The 18120-nt window shown below is 35.4% G+C and overlaps 4 non-coding genes across 4 annotated transcripts; all 4 read right to left on the bottom strand.

Annotated features, from left to right (window-relative positions):
- Positions 1–275: 275 nt before the first annotated feature.
- TRNAL-CAG (transfer RNA leucine (anticodon CAG)) lies at positions 276–358 on the bottom strand. Its single transcript has one exon. It is a non-coding gene; the product is annotated as a tRNA-Leu (tRNA).
- A 995-nt stretch (positions 359–1353) lies between these two features.
- Positions 1354–1426, bottom strand: TRNAF-GAA (transfer RNA phenylalanine (anticodon GAA)). The gene has a single exon. It is a non-coding gene; the product is annotated as a tRNA-Phe (tRNA).
- Positions 1427–2288: 862 nt separating this feature from the next.
- On the bottom strand, positions 2289–2371 carry TRNAL-GAG (transfer RNA leucine (anticodon GAG)). Its single transcript has one exon. It is a non-coding gene; the product is annotated as a tRNA-Leu (tRNA).
- Positions 2372–17280: 14909 nt separating this feature from the next.
- On the bottom strand, positions 17281–17363 carry TRNAL-CAG (transfer RNA leucine (anticodon CAG)). Its single transcript has one exon. It is a non-coding gene; the product is annotated as a tRNA-Leu (tRNA).
- Positions 17364–18120: the final 757 nt, after the last annotated feature.

Below are 18120 nucleotides of genomic sequence, written 5' to 3'. Positions count from 1 at the left end.
TGACTGGGATGATTTAGCGAATCCTGCTTTGAGCAGGGGGTTGGACCAGATGGCCCAGGAGGTCCCTTCCAACTCTACGATTCTATGATTCTATGATTCTATGATAACAGACATATGCACAAAAAATCTGTTTGATGTTCCTAGAGTTCTTTTTTGAGAGGACAAATTCAGATTCACTCCAAAGACTCTCAGGAAATTTTTCAAAACCACATTACTAAGTTTTGTTTGACCTCATCTAATCAATGAAGATAAAGTTTCTTGAAATTAAATGTTGATGTCAGAAGTGGGATTTGAACCCACACCTCCAGGGGAGACTGCGACCTGAACGCAGCGCCTTAGACCGCTCGGCCATCCTGACTTCGATATGCAATTGGAACTTAACTCCTTCCATGCTAGTCAGCAGAAATGTTACCATTCCTTGTGATTAAAAACTTGTCACACCACCCCAAAAAAGTCAATAAATAACATTTTTTATATGCGTACTTTTCGTCTGCATTAATTTTTAAACCTCCATTTATTTTGTTTGGATATTAGAAATGTTAGATTTCTCACAAATGCGGTGATGCACCACATTTCTTCAGAAACTACTGTTTGGCCACACAGCAGGGCTTTGAAAGGAAGAGCCCTATTTGGGTTTTGCAATGCTGATTTTGCAGGAATACCTTGCAGATGAAATTTGCAGAGTACCAAAACAGCAGAAAACCTCCCAAAGTGACCACATTTTAGAAATTATTTTGCACAATGAGTTAATCAACACCTGCAATTACTATTGTCAGCCTATAGGTGTTTTCACTCTGAACCATCCAGCATTGCAAGTATGCCAGTTTAGTGCCCAGCTTTTGCTTGCAGAGACAAGCAACCCATACATTTTTAAGTGGGCTCTACTCACTGGAGCAATGTCAAATATGTAGATGCTTTGTCTCACCATTAAAGTAGAAACCTCCTATATTTCAAATTAAAGATGACGGACCTGTGTGGAGCTTGTGTTTTTTGCCTTTTTGACTTTGTCCACAGCATATTTTTTAAGGACATTTGTCTCAGTAATGCCTCAGTGTTTCAAAGTCAAACAAGCTGACTATAATCATTCAGCTAGTGTCTGATAAGTGCTGTCTGTTTCAGCTATCAGGTTACCTTTTAATCCTCTTACAGCTAAGTCAATCTGAAATAAAACAAAATAGAGGAAAAATTACTAAAAAACATTCATGTGTTCAAAAGGAAAAAGTTACCGTTTCTCAAATTTTTAACATTTTGTTTTCTGTAGATAGTTAAGATTTTTAGGCCTTTTGATCATGATCAGTCCATGTGCTTTGTTTAATATCTCCTTAAAATGTAAACGGTGAAGAAAAAGCATTTTGCCGAAACCCGGGATTGGACCAGGGACCTTTAGATCTTCAGTCTAATGCTCTCCCAACTGAGCTATTTCGGCCATATCTATACATTTTCTGGGGGGTTTGACACTCTGCAAATGTCAAGTGTCACACCTGGAGGGATATATTATAATTTTTCATTTGACTGTTTTTTGAAGCATGATTTCTTTTTGAAACGACTTCCATTTTGCTGTACATATTTAATAACATTCATTAACTATTTGTGAATGAGTAGAAAAAGACAGCAATTTTGCCATTGAATTTTTACATTTTCAGTTTGTCTCCATGCACCAGTATAATTCTGACCCTGTGCTTCTAGAATAGGTCATGGTCGCACATAAAACACAATTTGTATGCATAATGTTACATCAAGTTTTATTTTTTATGAGATGCAAACAATTGGAGCAAAAAAGAGACAACAATTTAGAGAAAATATTTTATTGATTGTTAAAAGTGAGACCATTTGTCCCAAAATGTGCTGAAACATGTCAGAAGGACATGGGCATTTCACATTTTTTAAACTATGATTACCTACTTGTTAAGTTTTTGTTTATTAAGTATCGTTATGGTCTATTGATGTATGAGGTGAAAACTATGAAAGTAGACTTACCAGCAAATCCGTTTCTAGATATATTTCATGACAGCACTGTAGAAGGTTGATTCCCTACCCTAATAGGGACAGAGAACACAAAGAGGTGAAATAGTCCCTCCTCATTGACTGTCCAAAGGATTTTTCTAGTGCCAAAAGAACAACAGACATATGCACAAAAAATCTGTTTGATGTTCCTAGAGTTCTTTTTTGAGAGGACAAATTCAGATTCACTCCAAAGACTCTCAGGAAATTTTTCAAAACCACATTACTAAGTTTTGTTCGACCTCATCTAATCAATCAAGATAAAGTTTCTTGAAATTAAATGTTGATGTCAGAAGTGGGATTTGAACCCACGCCTCCAGGGGAGACTGTGACCTCAACGCAGTGCCTTAGACCGCTTGGCCATCCTGACTTCAATATGCAATTGGAACTTAACTCCTTCCATGCTAGTCAGCAGAAATGTTACCATTCCTTGTGATTACAAACTTGTCACACCACCCCAAAAAAGTCAATAAATAACATTTTTTATATGCGTACTTTTCGTCTGCATTAATTTTTAAACCTCCATTTATTTTGTTTGGATATTAGAAATGTTAGATTTCTCACAAATGCGGTGATGCACCACATTTCTTCAGAAACTACTGTTTGGCCACACAGCAGGGCTTTGAAAGGAAGATCCCTATTTGGGTTTTGCAATGCAGATTTTGCAGGAATACCTTGCAGATGAAATTTGCAGAGTACCAAAACAGCAGAAAACCTCCCAAAGTGACCACATTTTAGAAATTATTTTGCACAATGAGTTAATCAACACCTGCAATTACTATTGTCAGCCTATAGGTGTTTTCACTCTGAACCATCCAGCATTGCAAGTATGCCAGTTTAGTGCCCAGCTTTTGCTTGCAGAGACAAGCAACCCATACATTTTTAAGTGGGCTCTACTCACTGGAGCAATGTCAAATATGTAGATGCTTTGTCTCACCATTAAAGTAGAAACCTCCTATATTTCAAATTAAAGATGACGGACCTGTGTGGAGCTTGTGTTTTTTGCCTTTTTGACTTTGTCCACAGCATATTTTTTAAGGACATTTGTCTCAGTAATGCCTCAGTGTTTCAAAGTCAAACAAGCTGACTATAATCATTCAGCTAGTGTCTGATAAGTGCTGTCTGTTTCAGCTATCAGGTTACCTTTTAATCCTCTTACAGCTAAGTCAATCTGAAATAAAACAAAATAGAGGAAAAATTACTAAAAAACATTCATGTGTTCAAAAGGAAAAAGTTACCGTTTCTCAAATTTTTAACATTTTGTTTTCTGTAGATAGTTAAGATTTTTAGGCCTTTTGATCATGATCAGTCCATGTGCTTTGTTTAATATCTCCTTAAAATGTAAACGGTGAAGAAAAAGCATTTTGCCGAAACCCGGGATTGGACCAGGGCCCTTTAGATCTTCAGTCTAACGCTCTCCCAACTGAGCTATTTTGACGATATCTATACATTTTCTGGGGGGTTTGACACTCTGCAAATGTCAAGTGTCACACCTGGAGGGATATATTATAATTTTTCATTTGACTGTTTTTTGAAGCATGATTTCTATTTGAAACGCCTTCCATTTTGCTGTACATATTTAATAACATTCATTAACTATTTGTGAATGAGTAGAAAAAGACAGCAATTTTGCCATTGAATTTTTACATTTTCAGTTTGTCTCCATGCACCAGTATAATTCTGACCCTGTGCTTCTAGAATAGGTCATGGTCGCACATAAAACACAATTTGAATGCATAATGTTACATCAAGTTTTATTTTTTATGAGATGCAAACAATTGGAGCAAAAAAGAGACAAAAATTTAGAGAAAACATTTTATTGATTGTTAAAAGTGAGACCATTTGTCCCAAAATGTGCTGAAACATGTCTGAATGACATGGGCATTTCACATTTTTTAAACTATGATCACCTACTTGTTAAGTTTTTGTTTATTAAGTATCGTTATGGTCTATTGATGTATGAGGTGAAAACTATGAAAGTAGACTTACCAGCAAATCCAATTCTAGATATATTTCATGACAGCACTGTAGAAGGTTGATTCCCTACCCTAATAGGGACAGAGAACACAAAGAGGTGAAATAGTCCCTCCTCATTGACTGTCCAAAGGATTTTTCTAGTGCCAAAAGAACAACAGACATATGCACAAAAAATCTGTTTGATGTTCCTAGAGTTCTTTTTTGAGAGGACAAATTCAGATTCACTCCAAAGACTCTCAGGAAATTTTTCAAAACCACATTACTAAGTTTTGTTTGACCTCATCTAATCAATAAATGAAGATAAAGTTTCTTGAAATTAAATGTTGATGTCAGAAGTGGGATTTGAACCCACGCCTCCAGGGGAGACTGCGACCTGCGACTGCGACAAAATAGAGGAAAAATTACTAAAAAACATTCATGTGTTCAAAAGGAAAAAGTTACCGTTTCTCAAATTTTTAACATTTTGTTTTCTGTAGATAGTTAAGATTTTTAGGCCTTTTGATCATGATCAGTCCATGTGCTTTGTTTAATATCTCCTTAAAATGTAAACGGTGAAGAAAAAGCATTTTGCCGAAACCCGGGATTGGACCAGGGCCCTTTAGATCTTCAGTCTAACGCTCTCCCAACTGAGCTATTTTGACGATATCTATACATTTTCTGGGGGGTTTGACACTCTGCAAATGTCAAGTGTCACACCTGGAGGGATATATTATAATTTTTCATTTGACTGTTTTTTGAAGCATGATTTCTATTTGAAACGCCTTCCATTTTGCTGTACATATTTAATAACATTCATTAACTATTTGTGAATGAGTAGAAAAAGACAGCAATTTTGCCATTGAATTTTTACATTTTCAGTTTGTCTCCATGCACCAGTATAATTCTGACCCTGTGCTTCTAGAATAGGTCATGGTCGCACATAAAACACAATTTGCATGCATAATGTTACATCAAGTTTTATTTTTTATGAGATGCAAACAATTGGAGCAAACAAGAGACAAAAATTTAGAGAAAATATTTTATTGATTGTTAAAAGTGAGACCATTTGTCCCAAAATGTGCTGAAACATGTCAGAATGACATGGGCATTTCACATTTTTTAAACTATGATTACCTACTTGTTAAGTTTTTGTTTATTAAGTATTGTTATGGTCTATTGATGTATGAGGTGAAAACTATGAAAGTAGACTTACCAGCAAATCCGTTTCTAGATATATTTCATGACAGCACTGTAGAAGGTTGATTCCCTACCCTAATAGGGACAGAGAACACAAAGAGGTGAAATAGTCCCTCCTCATTGACTGTCCAAAGGATTTTTCTAGTGCCAAAAGAACAACAGACATATGCACAAAAAATCTGTTTGATGTTCCTAGAGTTCTTTTTTGAGAGGACAAATTCAGATTCACTCCAAAGACTCTCAGGAAATTTTTCAAAACCACATTACTAAGTTTTGTTTGACCTCATCTAATCAATAAATGAAGATAAAGTTTCTTGAAATTAAATGTTGATGTCAGAAGTGGGATTTGAACCCACGCCTCCAGGGGAGACTGCGACCTGCGACTGCGACAAAATAGAGGAAAAATTACTAAAAAACATTCATGTGTTCAAAAGGAAAAAGTTACCGTTTCTCAAATTTTTAACATTTTGTTTTCTGTAGATAGTTAAGATTTTTAGGCCTTTTGATCATGATCAGTCCATGTGCTTTGTTTAATATCTCCTTAAAATGTAAACGGTGAAGAAAAAGCATTTTGCCGAAACCCGGGATTGGACCAGGGACCTTTAGATCTTCAGTCTAACGCTCTCCCAACATTTTATGGGGGGTTTGACACTCTGCAAATGTCAAGTGTCACACCTGGAGGGATATATTATAATTTTTCATTTGACTGTTTTTTGAAGCATGATTTCTATTTGAAACGCCTTCCATTTTGCTGTACATATTTAATAACATTCATTAACTATTTGTGAATGAGTAGAAAAAGACAGCAATTTTGCCATTGAATTTTTACATTTTCATTTTGTCTCCATGCACCAGTATAATTCTGACCCTGTGCTTCTAGAATAGGTCATGGTCGCACATAAAACACAATTTGCATGCATAATGTTACATCAAGTTTTATTTTTTATGAGATGCAAACAATTGGAGCAAAAAAGAGACAAAAATTTAGAGAAAATATTTTATTGATTGTTAAAAGTGAGACCATTTGTCCCAAAATGTGCTGAAACATGTCAGAATGACATGGGCATTTCACATTTTTTAAACTATGATTACCTACTTGTTAAGTTTTTGTTTATTAAGTATCGTTATGGTCTATTGATGTATGAGGTGAAAACTATGAAAGTAGACTTACCAGCAAATCCGTTTCTAGATATATTTCATGACAGCACTGTAGAAGGTTGATTCCCTACCCTAATAGGGACAGAGAACACAAAGAGGTGAAATAGTCCCTCCTCATTGACTGTCCAAAGGATTTTTCTAGTGCCAAAAGAACAACAGACATATGCACAAAAAATCTGTTTGATGTTCCTAGAGTTCTTTTTTGAGAGGACAAATTCAGATTCACTCCAAAGACTCTCAGGAAATTTTTCAAAACCACATTACTAAGTTTTGTTTGACCTCATCTAATCAATAAATGAAGATAAAGTTTCTTGAAATTAAATGTTGATGTCAGAAGTGGGATTTGAACCCACGCCTCCAGGGGAGACTGCGACCTGCGACTGCGACAAAATAGAGGAAAAATTACTAAAAAACATTCATGTGTTCAAAAGGAAAAAGTTACCGTTTCTCAAATTTTTAACATTTTGTTTTCTGTAGATAGTTAAGATTTTTAGGCCTTTTGATCATGATCAGTCCATGTGCTTTGTTTAATATCTCCTTAAAATGTAAACGGTGAAGAAAAAGCATTTTGCCGAAACCCGGGATTGGACCAGGGACCTTTAGATCTTCAGTTTAACGCTCTCCCAACATTTTATGGGGGGTTTGACACTCTGCAAATGTCAAGTGTCACACCTGGAGGGATATATTATAATTTTTCATTTGACTGTTTTTTGAAGCATGATTTCTATTTGAAACGCCTTACATTTTGCTGTACATATTTAATAACATTCATTAACTATTTGTGAATGAGTAGAAAAAGACAGCAATTTTGCCATTGAATTTTTACATTTTCAGTTTGTCTCCATGCACCAGTATAATTCTGACCCTGTGCTTCTAGAATAGGTCATGGTCGCACATAAAACACAATTTGCATGCATAATGTTACATCAAGTTTTATTTTTTATGAGATGCAAACAATTGGAGCAAAAAAGAGACAAAAATTTAGAGAAAATATTTTATTGATTGTTAAAAGTGAGACCATTTGTCCCAAAATGTGCTGAAACATGTCAGAATGACATGGGCATTTCACATTTTTTAAACTATGATTACCTACTTGTTAAGTTTTTGTTTATTAAGTATCGTTATGGTCTATTGATGTATGAGGTGAAAACTATGAAAGTAGACTTACCAGCAAATCCGTTTCTAGATATATTTCATGACAGCACTGTAGAAGGTTGATTCCCTACCCTAATAGGGACAGAGAACACAAAGAGGTGAAATAGTCCCTCCTCATTGACTGTCCAAAGGATTTTTCTAGTGCCAAAAGAACAACAGACATATGCACAAAAAATGTGTTTGATGTTCCTAGAGTTCTTTTTTGAGAGGACAAATTCAGATTCACTCCAAAGACTCTCAGGAAATTTTTCAAAACCACATTACTAAGTTTTGTTTGACCTCATCTAATCAATAAATGAAGATAAAGTTTCTTGAAATTAAAAGGTGATCTCAGAAGTGGGATTTGCACCCACACCTCGCGGGGAGACTGCGACCTGAATGCAGCGCCTTAGACCGCTCGGCCATCCTGACTTTGATATGCAACTGGAACTTAACTCCTTCCATGCTAGTCAGCAGAAATGTTACCATTCTTTGTGATTAAAAACTTGTCACACCACCCCAAAAAAAGTCAATAAATAACATTTTTTATATGCGTACTTTTCGTCTGCATTAATTTTTAAACCTCCATTTATTTTGTTTGGATATTAGAAATGTTAGATTTCTCACAAATGCGGTGATGCACCACATTTCTTCAGAAACTACTGTTTGGCCACACAGCAGGGCTTTGAAAGGAAGATCCCTATTTGGGTTTTGCAATGCAGATTTTGCAGGAATACCTTGCAGATGAAATTTGCAGAGTACCAAAACAGCAGAAAACCTCCCAAAGTGACCACATTTTAGAAATTATTTTGCACAATGAGTTAATCAACACCTGCAATTACTATTGTCAGCCTATAGGTGTTTTCACTCTGAACCATCCAGCATTGCAAGTATGCCAGTTTAGTGCCCAGCTTTTGCTTGCAGAGACAAGCAACCCATACATTTTTAAGTGGGCTCTACTCACTGGAGCAATGTCAAATATGTAGATGCTTTGTCTCACCATTAAAGTAGAAACCTCCTATATTTCAAATTAAAGATGACGGACCTGTGTGGAGCTTGTGTTTTTTGCCTTTTTGACTTTGTCCACAGCATATTTTTTAAGGACATTTGTCTCAGTAATGCCTCAGTGTTTCAAAGTCAAACAAGCTGACTATAATCATTCAGCTAGTGTCTGATAAGTGCTGTCTGTTTCAGCTATCAGGTTACCTTTTAATCCTCTTACAGCTAAGTCAATCTGAAATAAAACAAAATAGAGGAAAAATTACTAAAAAACATTCATGTGTTCAAAAGGAAAAAGTTACCGTTTCTCAAATTTTTAACATTTTGTTTTCTGTAGATAGTTAAGATTTTTAGGCCTTTTGATCATGATCAGTCCATGTGCTTTGTTTAATATCTCCTTAAAATGTAAACGGTGAAGAAAAAGCATTTTGCCGAAACCCGGGATTGGACCAGGGACATTTAGATCTTCAGTCTAACGCTCTCCCAACTGAGCTATTTTGACGATATCTATACATTTTCTGGGGGGTTTGACACTCTGCAAATGTCAAGTGTCACACCTGGAGGGATATATTATAATTTTTCATTTGACTGTTTTTTGAAGCATGATTTCTATTTGAAACGCCTTCCATTTTGCTGTACATATTTAATAACATTCATTAACTATTTGTGAATGAGTAGAAAAAGACAGCAATTTTGCCATTGAATTTTTACATTTTCAGTTTGTCTCCATGCACCAGTATAATTCTGACCCTGTGCTTCTAGAATAGGTCATGGTCGCACATAAAACACAATTTGAATGCATAATGTTACATCAAGTTTTATTTTTTATGAGATGCAAACAATTGGAGCAAAAAAGAGACAAAAATTTAGAGAAAATATTTTATTGATTGTTAAAAGTGAGACCATTTGTCCCAAAATGTGCTGAAACATGTCAGAAGGACATGGGCATTTCACATTTTTTAAACTATGATTACCTACTTGTTAAGTTTTTGTTTATTAAGTATCGTTATGGTCTATTGATGTATGAGGTGAAAACTATGAAAGTAGACTTACCAGCAAATCCAATTCTAGATATATTTCATGACAGCACTGTAGAAGGTTGATTCCCTACCCTAATAGGGACAGAGAACACAAAGAGGTGAAATAGTCCCTCCTCATTGACTGTCCAAAGGATTTTTCTAGTGCCAAAAGAACAACAGACATATGCACAAAAAATCTGTTTGATGTTCCTAGAGTTCTTTTTTGAGAGGACAAATTCAGATTCACTCCAAAGACTCTCAGGAAATTTTTCAAAACCACATTACTAAGTTTTGTTTGACCTCATCTAATCAATAAATGAAGATAAAGTTTCTTGAAATTAAATGTTGATGTCAGAAGTGGGATTTGAACCCACGCCTCCAGGGGAGACTGCGACCTGCGACTGCGACAAAATAGAGGAAAAATTACTAAAAAACATTCATGTGTCCAAAAGGAAAAAGTTACCGTTTCTCAAATTTTTAACATTTTGTTTTCTGTAGATAGTTAAGATTTTTAGGCCTTTTGATCATGATCAGTCCATGTGCTTTGTTTAATATCTCCTTAAAATGTAAACGGTGAAGAAAAAGCATTTTGCCGAAACCCGGGATTGGACCAGGGACCTTTAGATCTTCAGTCTAACGCTCTCCCAACATTTTATGGGGGGTTTGACACTCTGCAAATGTCAAGTGTCACACCTGGAGGGATATATTATAATTTTTCATTTGACTGTTTTTTGAAGCATGATTTCTATTTGAAACGCCTTCCATTTTGCTGTACATATTTAATAACATTCATTAACTATTTGTGAATGAGTAGAAAAAGACAGCAATTTTGCCATTGAATTTTTACATTTTCAGTTTGTCTCCATGCACCAGTATAATTCTGACCCTGTGCTTCTAGAATAGGTCATGGTCGCACATAAAACACAATTTGCATGCATAATGTTACATCAAGTTTTATTTTTTATGAGATGCAAACAATTGGAGCAAACAAGAGACAAAAATTTAGAGAAAATATTTTATTGATTGTTAAAAGTGAGACCATTTGTCCCAAAATGTGCTGAAACATGTCAGAATGACATGGGCATTTCACATTTTTTAAACTATGATTACCTACTTGTTAAGTTTTTGTTTATTAAGTATTGTTATGGTCTATTGATGTATGAGGTGAAAACTATGAAAGTAGACTTACCAGCAAATCCGTTTCTAGATATATTTCATGACAGCACTGTAGAAGGTTGATTCCCTACCCTAATAGGGACAGAGAACACAAAGAGGTGAAATAGTCCCTCCTCATTGACTGTCCAAAGGATTTTTCTAGTGCCAAAAGAACAACAGACATATGCACAAAAAATCTGTTTGATGTTCCTAGAGTTCTTTTTTGAGAGGACAAATTCAGATTCACTCCAAAGACTCTCAGGAAATTTTTCAAAACCACATTACTAAGTTTTGTTTGACCTCATCTAATCAATAAATGAAGATAATGTTTCTTGAAATTAAATGTTGATGTCAGAAGTGGGATTTGAACCCACGCCTCCAGGGGAGACTGCGACCTGCGACTGCGACAAAATAGAGGAAAAATTACTAAAAAACATTCATGTGTTCAAAAGGAAAAAGTTACCGTTTCTCAAATTTTTAACATTTTGTTTTCTGTAGATAGTTAAGATTTTTAGGCCTTTTGATCATGATCAGTCCATGTGCTTTGTTTAATATCTCCTTAAAATGTAAACGGTGAAGAAAAAGCATTTTGCCGAAACCCGGGATTGGACCAGGGACCTTTAGATCTTCAGTCTAACGCTCTCCCAACATTTTATGGGGGGTTTGACACTCTGCAAATGTCAAGTGTCACACCTGGAGGGATATATTATAATTTTTCATTTGACTGTTTTTTGAAGCATGATTTCTATTTGAAACGCCTTCCATTTTGCTGTACATATTTAATAACATTCATTAACTATTTGTGAATGAGTAGAAAAAGACAGCAATTTTGCCATTGAATTTTTACATTTTCATTTTGTCTCCATGCACCAGTATAATTCTGACCCTGTGCTTCTAGAATAGGTCATGGTCGCACATAAAACACAATTTGCATGCATAATGTTACATCAAGTTTTATTTTTTATGAGATGCAAACAATTGGAGCAAAAAAGAGACAAAAATTTAGAGAAAATATTTTATTGATTGTTAAAAGTGAGACCATTTGTCCCAAAATGTGCTGAAACATGTCAGAATGACATGGGCATTTCACATTTTTTAAACTATGATTACCTACTTGTTAAGTTTTTGTTTATTAAGTATCGTTATGGTCTATTGATGTATGAGGTGAAAACTATGAAAGTAGACTTACCAGCAAATCCGTTTCTAGATATATTTCATGACAGCACTGTAGAAGGTTGATTCCCTACCCTAATAGGGACAGAGAACACAAAGAGGTGAAATAGTCCCTCCTCATTGACTGTCCAAAGGATTTTTCTAGTGCCAAAAGAACAACAGACATATGCACAAAAAATCTGTTTGATGTTCCTAGAGTTCTTTTTTGAGAGGACAAATTCAGATTCACTCCAAAGACTCTCAGGAAATTTTTCAAAACCACATTACTAAGTTTTGTTTGACCTCATCTAATCAATAAATGAAGATAAAGTTTCTTGAAATTAAATGTTGATGTCAGAAGTGGGATTTGAACCCACGCCTCCAGGGGAGACTGCGACCTGCGACTGCGACAAAATAGAGGAAAAATTACTAAAAAACATTCATGTGTTCAAAAGGAAAAAGTTACCGTTTCTCAAATTTTTAACATTTTGTTTTCTGTAGATAGTTAAGATTTTTAGGCCTTTTGATCATGATCAGTCCATGTGCTTTGTTTAATATCTCCTTAAAATGTAAACGGTGAAGAAAAAGCATTTTGCCGAAACCCGGGATTGGACCAGGGACCTTTAGATCTTCAGTTTAACGCTCTCCCAACATTTTATGGGGGGTTTGACACTCTGCAAATGTCAAGTGTCACACCTGGAGGGATATATTATAATTTTTCATTTGACTGTTTTTTGAAGCATGATTTCTATTTGAAACGCCTTCCATTTTGCTGTACATATTTAATAACATTCATTAACTATTTGTGAATGAGTAGAAAAAGACAGCAATTTTGCCATTGAATTTTTACATTTTCAGTTTGTCTCCATGCACCAGTATAATTCTGACCCTGTGCTTCTAGAATAGGTCATGGTCGCACATAAAACACAATTTGCATGCATAATGTTACATCAAGTTTTATTTTTTATGAGATGCAAACAATTGGAGCAAAAAAGAGACAAAAATTTAGAGAAAATATTTTATTGATTGTTAAAAGTGAGACCATTTGTCCCAAAATGTGCTGAAACATGTCAGAATGACATGGGCATTTCACATTTTTTAAACTATGATTACCTACTTGTTAAGTTTTTGTTTATTAAGTATCGTTATGGTCTATTGATGTATGAGGTGAAAACTATGAAAGTAGACTTACCAGCAAATCCGTTTCTAGATATATTTCATGACAGCACTGTAGAAGGTTGATTCCCTACCCTAATAGGGACAGAGAACACAAAGAGGTGAAATAGTCCCTCCTCATTGACTGTCCAAAGGATTTTTCTAGTGCCAAAAGAACAACAGACATATGCACAAAAAATCTGTTTGATGTTCCTAGAGTTCTTTTTTGAGAGGACAAATTCAGATTCACTCCAAAGACTCTCAGGAAATTTTTCAAAACCACATTACTAAGTTTTGTTTGACCTCATCTAATCAATAAATGAAGATAAAGTTTCTTGAAATTAAAAGGTGATCTCAGAAGTGGGATTTGCACCCACACCTCGCGGGGAGACTGCGACCTGAATGCAGCGCCTTAGACCGCTCGGCCATCCTGACTTTGATATGCAACTGGAACTTAACTCCTTCCATGCTAGTCAGCAGAAATGTTACCATTCTTTGTGATTAAAAACTTGTCACACCACCCCAAAAAAAGTCAATAAATAACATTTTTTATATGCGTACTTTTCGTCTGCATTAATTTTTAAACCTCCATTTATTTTGTTTGGATATTAGAAATGTTAGATTTCTCACAAATGCGGTGATGCACCACATTTCTTCAGAAACTACTGTTTGGCCACACAGCAGGGCTTTGAAAGGAAGAGCCCTATTTGGGTTTTGCAATGCAGATTTTGCAGGAATACCTTGCAGATGAAATTTGCAGAGTACCAAAACAACAGAAAACCTCCCAAAGTGACCACATTTTAGAAATTATTTTGCACAATGAGTTAATCAACACCTGCAATTACTATTGTCAGCCTATAGGTGTTTTCACTCTGAACCATCCAGCATTGCAAGTATGCCAGTTTAGTGCCCAGCTTTTGCTTGCAGAGACAAGCAACCCATACATTTTTAAGTGGGCTCTACTCACTGGAGCAATGTCAAATATGTAGATGCTTTGTCTCACCATTAAAGTAGAAACCTCCTATATTTCAAATTAAAGATGACGGACCTGTGTGGAGCTTGTGTTTTTTGCCTTTTTGACTTTGTCCACAGCATATTTTTTAAGGACATTTGTCTCAGTAATGCCTCAGTGTTTCAAAGTCAAACAAGCTGACTATAATCATTCAGCTAGTGTCTGATAAGTGCTGTCTGTTTCAGCTATCAGGTTACCTTTTAATCCTCTTACAGCTAAGTCAATCTGAAATAAAACAAAATAGAGGAAAAATTACTAAAAAACATTCATGTGTTCAAAAGGAAAAAGTTACCGTTTCTCAAATTTTTAACATTTTGTTTTCTGTAGATAGTTAAGATTTTTAGGCCTTTTGATCATGATCAGTCCATGTGCTTTGTTTAATATCTCCTTAAAATGTAAACGGTGAAGAAAAAGCATTTTGCCGAAACCCGGGAATGGACCAGGGACCTTTAGATCTTCAGTCTTACGCTCTCCCAACTGAGCTATTTCGGCCATATCTATACATTTTCTGGGGGGTTTGACACTCTGCAAATGTCAAGTGTCACACCTGGAGGGATATATTATAATTTTTCATTTGACTGTTTTTTGAAGCATGATTTCTGTTTGAAACGCCTTCCATTTTGCTGTACATATTTAATAACATTCATTAACTATTTGTGAATGAGTAGAAAAAGACAGCAATTTTGCCATTGAATTTTTACATTTTCAGTTTGTCTCCATGCACCAGTATAATTCTGACCCTGTGCTTCTAGAATAGGTCATGGTCGCACATAAAACACAATTTGCATGCATAATGTTACATCAAGTTTTATTTTTTATGAGATGCAAACAATTGGAGCAAAAAAGAGACAAAAATTTAGAGAAAATATTTTATTGATTGTTAATGTTAAAAGTGAGACCATTTGTCCCAAAATGTGCTGAAACATGTCAGAAGGACATGGGCATTTCACATTTTTAAACTATGATTACCTACTTGTTAAGTTTTTGTTTATTAAGTATCGTTATGGTCTATTGATGTATGAGGTGAAAACTATGAAAGTAGACTTACCAGCAAATCCGTTTCTAGATATATTTCATGACAGCACTGTAGAAGGTTGATTCCCTATCCTAATGGGGACAGAGAACACAAAGAGGTGAAATAGTCCCTCCTCATTGACTGTCCAAAGGATTTTTCTAGTGCCAAAAGAACAACAGACATATGCACAAAAAATCTGTTTGATGTTCCTAGAGTTCTTTTTTGAGAGGAAAAATTCAGATTCACTCCAAAAACTCTCAGGAAATTTTTCAAAACCACATTACTAAGTTTTGTTTGACCTCATCTAATCAATAAATGAAGATAAAGTTTCTTGAAATTAAATGTTGATGTCAGAAGTGGGACCTGAACGCAGCGACTTAGACCGCTCGGCCATCCCGACTTCTATATGCAATTGGAACTTAACTCCTTCCATGCTAGTCAGCAGAAATGTTACCATTCCTTGTGATTAAAAACTTGTCACACCACCCCAAAAAAGTCAATAAATAACATTTTTTATATGCGTACTTTTCGTCTGCATTAATTTTTAAACCTCCATTTATTTTGTTTGGATATTAGAAATGTTAGATTTCTCACAAATGCGGTGAAGCACCACATTTCTTCAGAAACTACTGTTTGGCCACACAGCAGGGCTTTGAAAGGAAGAGCCCTATTTGGGTTTTGCAATGCAGATTTTGCAGGAATACCTTGCAGATGAAATTTGCAGAGTACCAAAACAGCAGAAAACCTCCCAAAGTGACCACATTTTAGAAATTATTTTGCACAATGAGTTAATCAACACCTGCAATTACTATTGTCAGCCTACAGGTGTTTTCACTCTGAACCATCCAGCATTGCAAGTATGCCAGTTTAGTGCCCAGCTTTTGCTTGCAGAGACAAGCAACCCATACAGTTTTAAGTGGGCTCTACTCACTGGAGCAATGTCAAATATGTAGATGCTTTGTCTCACCATTAAAGTAGAAACCTCCTATATTTCAAATTAAAGATGACGGACCTGTGTGGAGCTTGTGTTTTTTGCCTTTTTGACTTTGTCCACAGCATATTTTTTAAGGACATTTGTCTCAGTAATGCCTCAGTGTTTCAAAGTCAAACAAGCTGACTATAATCATTCAGCTAGTGTCTGATAAGTGCTGTCTGTTTCAGCTATCAGGTTACCTTTTAATCCTCTTACAGCTAAGTCAATCTGAAATAAAACAAAATAGAGGAAAAATTACTAAAAAACATTCATGTGTTCAAAAGGAAAAAGTTACCGTTTCTCAAATTTTTAACATTTTGTTTTCTGTAGATAGTTAAGATTTTTAGGCCTTTTGATCATGATCAGTCCATGTGCTTTGTTTAATATCTCCTTAAAATGTAAACGGTGAAGAAAAAGCATTTTGCCGAAACCCGGGACCTTTAGATCTTCAGTCTAACGCTCTCCCAACAGAGCTATTTCAGCCATTTCTATACATTTTCTGGGGGGTTTGACACTCTGCAAATGTCAAGTGTCACACCTGGAGGGATATATTATAATTTTTCATTTGACTGTTTTTTGAAGCATGATTTCTATTTGAAACGCCTTCCATTTTGCTGTACATATTTAATAACATTCATTAACTATTTGTGAATGAGTAGAAAAAGACAGCAATTTTGCCATTTAATTTTTTCATTTTCAGTTTGTCTCCATGCACCAGTATAATTCTGACCCTGTGCTTCTAGAATAGGTCATGGTCGCACATAAAACACAATTTGCATGCATAATGTTACATCAAGTTTTATTTTTTATGAGATGCAAACAATTGGAGCAAAAAAGAGACAAAAATTTAGAGAAAATATTTTATTGATTGTTAATGTTAAAAGTGAGACCATTTGTCCCAAAATGTGCTGAAACATGTCAGAAGGACATGGGCATTTCACATTTTTAAACTATGATTACCTACTTGTTAAGTTTTTGTTTATTAAGTATCGTTATGGTCTATTGATGTATGAGGTGAAAACTATGAAAGTAGACTTACCAGCAAATCCGTTTCTAGATATATTTCATGACAGCACTGTAGAAGGTTGATTCCCTATCCTAATGGGGACAGAGAACACAAAGAGGTGAAATAGTCCCTCCTCATTGACTGTCCAAAGGATTTTTCTAATGCCAAAATAACAACAGACATATGCACAAAAAATCTGTTTGATGTTCCTAGAGTTCTTTTTTGAGAGGACAAATTCAGATTCACTCCAAAGACTCTCAGGAAATTTTTCAAAACCACATTACTAAGTTTTGTTTGACCTCATCTAATCAATAAATGACGATAAAGTTTCTTGAAATTAAATGTTGATGTCAGAAGTGGGATTTGAACCCACGCCTCCAAGGGAGACTGCGACCTGAACGCAGCGCCTTAGACCGTTCGGCCATCCTGACTTCGATATGCAATTGGAACTTAACTCCTTCCATGCTAGTCAGCAGAAATGTTACCATTCCTTGTGATTAAGAACTTGTCACACCACCCCAAAAAAGTCAATAAATAACATTTTTTATATGCGTACTTTTCGTCTGCATTAATTTTTAAACCTCCATTTATTTTGTTTGGATATTAGAAATGTTAGATTTCTCACAAATGCGGTGATGCACCACATTTCTTCAGAAACTACTGTTTGGCCACACAGCAGGGCTTTGAAAGGAAGAGCCCTATTTGGGTTTTGCAATGCAGATTTTGCAGGAATACCTTGCAGATGAAATTTGCAGAGTACCAAAACAGCAGAAAACCTCCCAAAGTGACCACATTTTAGAAATTATTTTGCACAATGAGTTAATCAACACCTGCAATTACTATTGTCAGCCTATAGGTGTTTTCACTCTGAACCATCCAGCATTGCAAGTATGTCAGTTTAGTGCCCAGCTTTTGCTTGCAGAGACAAGCAACCCATACAGTTTTAAGTGGGCTCTACTCACTGGAGCAATGTCAAATATGTAGATGCTTTGTCTCACCATTAAAGTAGAAACCTCCTATATTTCAAATTAAAGATGACGGACCTGTGTGGAGCTTGTGTTTTTTGCCTTTTTGACTTTGTCCACAGCATATTTTTTAAGGACATTTGTCTCAGTAATGCCTCAGTGTTTCAAAGTCAAACAAGCTGACTATAATCATTCAGCTAGTGTCTGATAAGTGCTGTCTGTT

The sequence above is a fragment of the Dendrobates tinctorius genome, unplaced genomic scaffold (assembly GCF_039654945.1).
Source record: "Dendrobates tinctorius isolate UK_male_01 unplaced genomic scaffold, ASM3965494v1 ptg000350l, whole genome shotgun sequence".
In the NCBI taxonomy this organism is placed as follows: Eukaryota; Metazoa; Chordata; class Amphibia; order Anura; family Dendrobatidae; genus Dendrobates; species Dendrobates tinctorius.
The sequence above is the reverse complement of the archived record's forward strand: the minus strand, read 5'-3'. Positions and strand labels throughout refer to the sequence as shown.